The sequence below is a fragment of the Cryptomeria japonica genome, unplaced genomic scaffold, assembly GCF_030272615.1.
Source record: "Cryptomeria japonica unplaced genomic scaffold, Sugi_1.0 HiC_scaffold_212, whole genome shotgun sequence".
In the NCBI taxonomy this organism is placed as follows: Eukaryota; Viridiplantae; Streptophyta; class Pinopsida; order Cupressales; family Cupressaceae; genus Cryptomeria; species Cryptomeria japonica.
In genome coordinates, this window is record NW_026729034.1 from 257,021 (window position 1) to 264,127 (window position 7,107).

Consider the following 7,107-nt stretch of genomic DNA (forward strand, 5'->3'; position numbering starts at 1 on the left):
CTTCGTGCACGCCGCACCTTGGAGCACACTTCGGAGCGCTCCTTGGTGCGCACCATGGTGCCCACCAGGGCGCGCAACCCCGCCGAAGGTGCACGCGAGGTGCGCACCCGGGGCAAACCGGGCTCCGACTTCGTGCACGCCATGGTGCGCACCGCGGCGAAGGTGCGCACCCGGGGCAAACCGGGCTCCGACTTCGTGCACGCCGCACCTTGGAGCACACTTCGGAGCGCTCCTTGGTGCGCACCAGGGCGCGCAACCCAGCCGAGGTGCCCACCCCGGCGAAGGTGCACGCGAGGTGCGTACCCGGGGCAAACCGGGCTCCGACTTCGTGCACGCCGCACCTTGGAGCACACTTCGGAGCGCTCCTTGGTGCGCACCATGGTGCCCACCAGGCCGCGCAACCCAGCCAAGGTGTGCGCACCAAGGTGCACGCGAGGTGCGCACCCGGGGCAAACCGGGGTCCGACTTCGTGCACGCCGCACCTTGGAGCACACATCGGGGCGCTCCCGGGTTCGCACCGGCGTTGCGCACCGTGGTGGGCACCTCGGAGCACACCAAGGTGGGCAGCGAGGTGCGCACCTTTGATGCGATGCCTTCACTAATTTCCATAAAAGGCAAAAAAAAAACGAGATTTTAAAATTTCCGTTTTGAAAGATAGTGAGAAAAAGGGAATGCTGGTGCCATCTTGAGCCCGCCCTGGTGCGCAGCCCAGCCAAGGTGTGCGCACCAAGGTGCCCACCCTGGCGAAGGTGCGCGCCCGGGCAATTAACCCAACTTCCAACTTCGCGCGCGCCAGGGTGGGAGCGCACCCAACAACCGGGCCTGGGAAGAGCCAATGCGAGAAACCCCACCAAACGCTCTGACAAAAAAAGAGGGGGCGCTCCAGTAACCCCGCTTCGGAGCGCACCCTGGGCAAACCCAGCCAAGGTGCCCACCCCGGCCAAGGTGCAGGCGAGGTGCGCACCCGGGGCAAACCGGGCTCCGACAACGTGCACGCCGCACCTTGGAGCACACTTCGTAGCGCTCCCGGGTGCGCACCTCAGAGCACACCAAGGTGGGCAGCGAGGTGCGCACCTTTGATGCGCTGCCTTCACTAATTTCCAGAAAAGGCAAAAAAAAAAGGAGATTTTAAAATTTCCGTTTTGAAAGATAGTGAAAAAAACGGAACGCGCGTGCCATCTTGAGCCCGCCCTGGTGCGCAGCCCAGGTAAGGTGCCCACCCTGGCAAAGGTGCGCACCCGGGCAATTAACCCTACTTCCGACTTCGTGCGCGCCAGGGTGGCAACCGGGCCTCGGAAGAGCCAATGCGAGAAACCCCACCAAACGCTCCGACAAAAAAAGAGGCGGCGCTCCAATAACCCCGCTTCGGAGCGCAGCCGGGGCAAACCCAGCCAAGGTGCCCACCCCGACGAAGGTGCACGCGAGGTGCGCACCCGGGGCAAACCGGGCTCCGACAACGTGCACGCAGCACCTTGGAGCACACTTCGAAGCACTCCCGGGTGCCCACCGGCGTTGCGCACCGTGGTGGGCAGCGAGGTGCGCACCTTTGATGCGCTGCCTTCACTAATTTCCAGAAAAAGGCAAAAAAAAATGAGATTTTAAAATTTCCGTTTTGAAAGATAGTGAAAAAAAAGGAACGCGGGTGCCATCTTGAGCCCGCCCTGGTGCGCAGCCCAGGCAAGGCATGCGCACCAAGGTGCCCACCCGAGGTGCACACCCGGGGCAAACCGGGCTCCGACTTCGTGCAGGCCGCACCTTGGAGCACACTTCGGAGCGCTCCTTGGTGCGCACCATGGTGCCCACCAGGGCGCGCAACCCAGCCAAGGTCTGCACACTAAGGTGCCCACCCCGGCGAAGGTGCACGCGAGGTGCGCACCCGGGGCAAACCGGGCTCCGACTTCGTGCACGCCATGGTGCCCACCGCGGCGAAGGTGCACGCGAGGTGCGCACCCGGGGCAAACCGGGCTCCGACTTCGTGCACGCCGCACCTTGGAGCACACTTCGGAGCGCTCCTTGGTGCGCACCATGGTGCCCACCAGGGCGCGCAACCCAGCCAAGGTGTGCGCACCAAGGTGCACGCGAGGTGCGCACCCGGGGCAAACCGGGGTCCGACTTCGTGCACGCCGCACCTTGGAGCACACATCGGAGCGCTCCCAGGTTCGCACCAGCGTTGCGCACCTTTGATGCGCTGCCTTCACTAATTTCCAGAAAAGGCAAAAAAAAACGATATTTTAAAATTTCCGTTCTGAAAGATAGTGAAAAAAACGGAACGCGGGTGCCATCTTGAGCCCTTCCTGGTGCGCAGCCCAGGCAAGTTGTGCGCACCAAGGTGCCCACCCTGGCGGAGGTGCGCGCCCGGGGCAAACCGGGCTCCGACTTCGTGCACTGCATGGTGCCCACCAAGGCGCGCAACCCAGCCAAGGTGCCCACCGCAGCGAAGGTGCACGCGAGGTGCACACCCGGGGCAAACCGGGCTCCGACTTCGTGCACGCCGCACCTTGGAGCACACTTCAGAGCGCTCCTTGGTGCGCACCAGGGCGCGCAACCCAGCCGAGGTGCCCACCCCGGCGAAGGTGCACGCGAGGTGCGCACCCGGGGCAAACCGGGCTCCGACTTCGTGCACGCCATGGTGCCCACCGCGGCGAAGGTGCGCACCCGGGGCAAACCGGGCTCCGACTTCGTGCACGCCGCACCTTGGAGCACACTTCGGAGCGCTCCTTGGTGCGCACCATGGTGCCCACCAGGCCGCGCAACCCAGCCAAGGTGTGCGCACCAAGGTGCACGCGAGGTGCGCACCCGGGGCAAACCGGGGTCCGACTTCGTGCACGCCGCACCTTGGAGCACACATCGGGGCGCTCCCGGGTTCGCACCGGCGTTGCGCACCGTGGTGGGCACCTCGGAGCACACCAAGGTGGGCAGCGAGGTGCGCACCTTTGATGCGATGCCTTCACTAATTTCCATAAAAGGCAAAAAAAAAACGAGATTTTAAAATTTCCGTTTTGAAAGATAGTGAGAAAAAGGGAATGCTGGTGCCATCTTGAGCCCGCCCTGGTGCGCAGCCCAGCCAAGGTTTGCGCACCAAGGTGCCCACCCTGGCGAAGGTGCGCGCCCGGGCAATTAACCCAACTTCCAACTTCGCGCGCGCCAGGGTGGGAGCGCACCCAACAACCGGGCCTGGGAAGAGCCAATGCGAGAAACCCCACCAAACTCTCTGACAAAAAAAGAGGGGGCGCTCCAGTAACCCCGCTTCGGAGCGCACCCTGGGCAAACCCAGCCAAGGTGCCCACCCCGGCCAAGGTGCAGGCGAGGTGCGCACCCGGGGCAAACCGGGCTCCGACAACGTGCACGCCGCACCTTGGAGCACACTTCGTAGCGCTCCCGGGTGCGCACCTCAGAGCACACCAAGGTGGGCAGCGAGGTGCGCACCTTTGATGCGCTGCCTTCACTAATTTCCAGAAAAGGCAAAAAAAAAAGGAGATTTTAAAATTTCCGTTTTGAAAGATAGTGAAAAAAACGGAACGCGCGTGCCATCTTGAGCCCGCCCTGGTGCGCAGCCCAAGTAAGGTGCCACCCTGGCAAAGGTGCGCACCCGGGCAATTAACCCTACTTCCGACTTCGTGCGCGCCAGGGTGGCAACCGGGCCTCGGAAGAGCCAATGCGAGAAACCCCACCAAACGCTCCGACAAAAAAAGAGGCGGCGCTCCAATAACCCCGCTTCGGAGCGCAGCCGGGGCAAACCAAGCCAAGGTGCCCACCCCGACGAAGGTGCACGCGAGGTGCGCACCCGGGGCAAACCGGGCTCCGACAACGTGCACGCAGCACCTTGGAGCACACTTCGAAGCACTCCCGGGTGCCCACCGGCGTTGCGCACCGTGGTGGGCAGCGAGGTGCGCACCTTTGATGCGCTGCCTTCACTAATTTCCAGAAAAAGGCAAAAAAAAATGAGATTTTAAAATTTCCGTTTTGAAAGATAGTGAAAAAAAAGGAACGCGGGTGCCATCTTGAGCCCGCCCTGGTGCGCAGCCCAGGCAAGGCATGCGCACCAAGGTGCCCACCCGAGGTGCACACCCGGGGCAAACCGGGCTCCGACTTCGTGCAGGCCGCACCTTGGAGCACACTTCGGAGCGCTCCTTGGTGCGCACCATGGTGCCCACCAGGGCGCACCCGAGGCAAACCGGGCTCCGACTTCGTGCACGCCGCACCTTGGAGCACACATCGGAGCGCTCCCAGGTTCGCACCAGCGTTGCGCACCTTTGATGCGCTGCCTTCACTAATTTCCAGAAAAGGCAAAAAAAAACGATATTTTAAAATTTCCGTTCTGAAAGATAGTGAAAAAAACGGAACGCGGGTGCCATCTTGAGCCCTTCCTGATGCGCAGCCCAGGCAAGTTGTGCGCACCAAGGTGCCCACCCTGGCGGAGGTGCGCGCCCGGGGCAAACCGGGCTCCGACTTCGTGCACTGCATGGTGCCCACCAAGGCGCGCAACCCAGCCAAGGTGCCCACCGCAGCGAAGGTGCACGCGAGGTGCGCACCCGAGGTGCACACCCGGGGCAAACCGGGCTCCGACTTCGTGCACGCCGCACCTTGGAGCACACTTCAGAGCGCTCCTTGGTACGCACCAGGGCGCGCAACCCAGCCAAGGTGCTCACCCCGGCGAAGGTGCACGCGAGGTGCGCACCCGGGGCAAACCGGGCTCGGACTTCGTGCACGCCGCACCTTGGAGCACACATCGGAGCGCTCCCGGGTTCGCACCAGCATTGCGCACCTTTGATGCGCTGCCTTCACTAATTTCCAGAAAAGGCAAAAAAAAGAAAAAAATGAGATTTTAAAATTTCCGTTTTGAAAGATAGTGAAAAAAACGGAACGCGGGTGCCATCTTGAGCCCGCCCTGGTGTGCAGCCCAGGCAAGTTGTGCGCACCAAGGCACCCACCCTGGCCAAGGTGGGTCACGGGGTGGGTCCTAGGGTGGGTAACGGGGTGGGTACTAAGGTGCGTGCCAAGGTGGGTCATAGGGTGGGTGCCAAGGTGGGCACCAGGGTGGGTGTGCACCAACCCTAGCCAGGGTAGGTCACGGGGTGGTTGTCGGGGTGGGCGTCAAGGAGCCAAGGTGGGTGGCAAGTAGCCAAGTTGCGTGCCAAGGTGGGTGTCGGGGTGGGTGCCAAGGATCCAAGGTGGGTGCCAAGGAACCAAGGTGGGTGTCTGGGTGGGTGCCGAGGTGGGAGCCAGGGTGGGTCCCAAGGTGAGTGCAAAGGTGGGTGCCAGGGTCAAGGTGAGTGCCAATGTGGGTTCCAAGGTGCCAGGGTCAGGGTGAGTGCCAATGTGGGTTCAAAGGTGCTAAGTTGGGTGCGAGGTTGGGTGCGAGGGTGGGTGGGTGCCAAGGTGTGCTAGGTGGAAGCCCGGGTGGGTCGGCATCCCATGGGTGTCGAGTTGGGTGCCTGATGGGTGCTTCTTGTCAAGTTTTAGTCGTCGGGACTCATTTCGAGCCTTAGAGGTCGTTTCTTGTCCGGTTGCCCTGTCTTCGACCTGGGAACCCAATTTTGGTCCTCGGGTCCCATTTTTTTTTGTCTCGCATCCCACTTTTGGCCTGTGGCCTTTTCGGGGTCGATTCTCGTTTTGGGCATCAGAGCATGTTTCTTCTCCTAAAACCCAATATTTGTTTATTAAGTCTCGGAACACATTTTTGTTCTCGTGGACCCATCATGGGTCTTGGAACGCATTTGTGGTCCTTGGGTCCCATTTTGCATCCCGAAACTTGTGTTTTGGTGCTTGATCCCTATTTTGGGTGCCCACCTTGCACCAAGTGCGCACCCGGGGCAAACCGAGCGCCTTGGTGCACCGGGGCAAGATCGAGCGTGCACCCGAGGCGCCCCGAACATGCACCAAGGTGCACTCGGCCCACATGTGAGCGCAGGTCGTTGCGCCCGAGGTGGTGTGTGGGCACCGCGTTGCAGACGGGACACTGCACGCACACGACGCCCCCTCCAGGTGCACGCACGTAGGCCGGGCCGGGTGCACACCCGACGCCCTAGCAAGGTGCGCGCACCCGGGCAGGGCTCACACTTGGCGAACGGGGCGCACTTCGCGAGGGAGGGTGTGCACCTCGACGGGGGTGGGTGGCCGGGGTGGATTCGCACGTGGGTCGCGGTTTGCTAAGTACACACTGCGACAAGCTCATAACGGGTGCGATCATACCAGCGTTAGTGCACCGGATCCCATCAGAACTCCGCAGTTAAGCGCGCTTGGGCCGGAGTAGTACTGGGATGGGTGACCTCCCGGGAAGTCCCGGTGTTGCACCCTTTTTTAGTTTTTCGCCGGGCGTCGCAATGCTATTTGAATAAACCTTTTGCCCGTTTGCGTTCTCGTCGGGGCCGGGCCGGGCCGGGGTGCGCTGCCCGCACTACCGCGCGCGCGGGGGCGACACCGAGCGCGCACCCGAGGCGCCCCGAGCACACAGGCCACGGTGCAACCCGGGCGTTGTGCGCGCACCCCGGTGCGCCCGAGGTGCTGCGCGCGCACCCAGGTGAAATCGGTGTGCACCTCGGCCAGTGCGCGCTCGGTCGAGTCGCGCACGTTGGCCAAGGTGCACGGTGATGTTTCTTACTCTAAGGTTCCGCACCAGACGCCCGGGACAGGTGAGCGAAGCTGGGCGGGGCCGGGTGCGCGGCCGGGGCAGGTGCACGCAGCTGGAGAGAGCTTTGGAGCACACTTCGGAGCGCACCAATGATGCGCTCCATTCAAAAGTTTCCTGAAAAGGCAAAAAAAGTTGAGATTATAGAATTTCCCACTTGAGAGATTGTAAAAAAAAAAAATTTAAAATGAAGGAAACGCGGGTGCCAAGGTGTGCGCAGCCCAGCCAAGGTGTGCGCACCAAGGCGCCCACCCTGGCGAAGGTGCACGCAAGGTGCGCACCCGAGGCAAACCGGACAATTAACCCAACTTTCGACTTCGCGCGCACCTTGGAGCGCACTTCGGAGCGCTCCTTGGTGCGCACCAATCTTGGGCACCTCGGAGTGCACCATGGCGCCCACCAAGGTGCGCACCCGGGGCAAACCGAGCTCCGACTTCGTGCGCACCTTGGAGCGCACGAAAGGTGCGCACCATGGCGCC

At 62.3% G+C, this 7,107-nt stretch overlaps 1 non-coding gene across 1 annotated transcript; it reads left to right on the plus strand.

The window, feature by feature from the left end:
- The first annotated feature begins 6,178 nt into the window (after window positions 1–6,178).
- Window positions 6,179–6,297, plus strand: LOC131868664 (5S ribosomal RNA). Its single transcript, XR_009367111.1, has one exon. It is a non-coding gene; the product is annotated as a 5S ribosomal RNA (ribosomal RNA).
- Window positions 6,298–7,107: the final 810 nt, after the last annotated feature.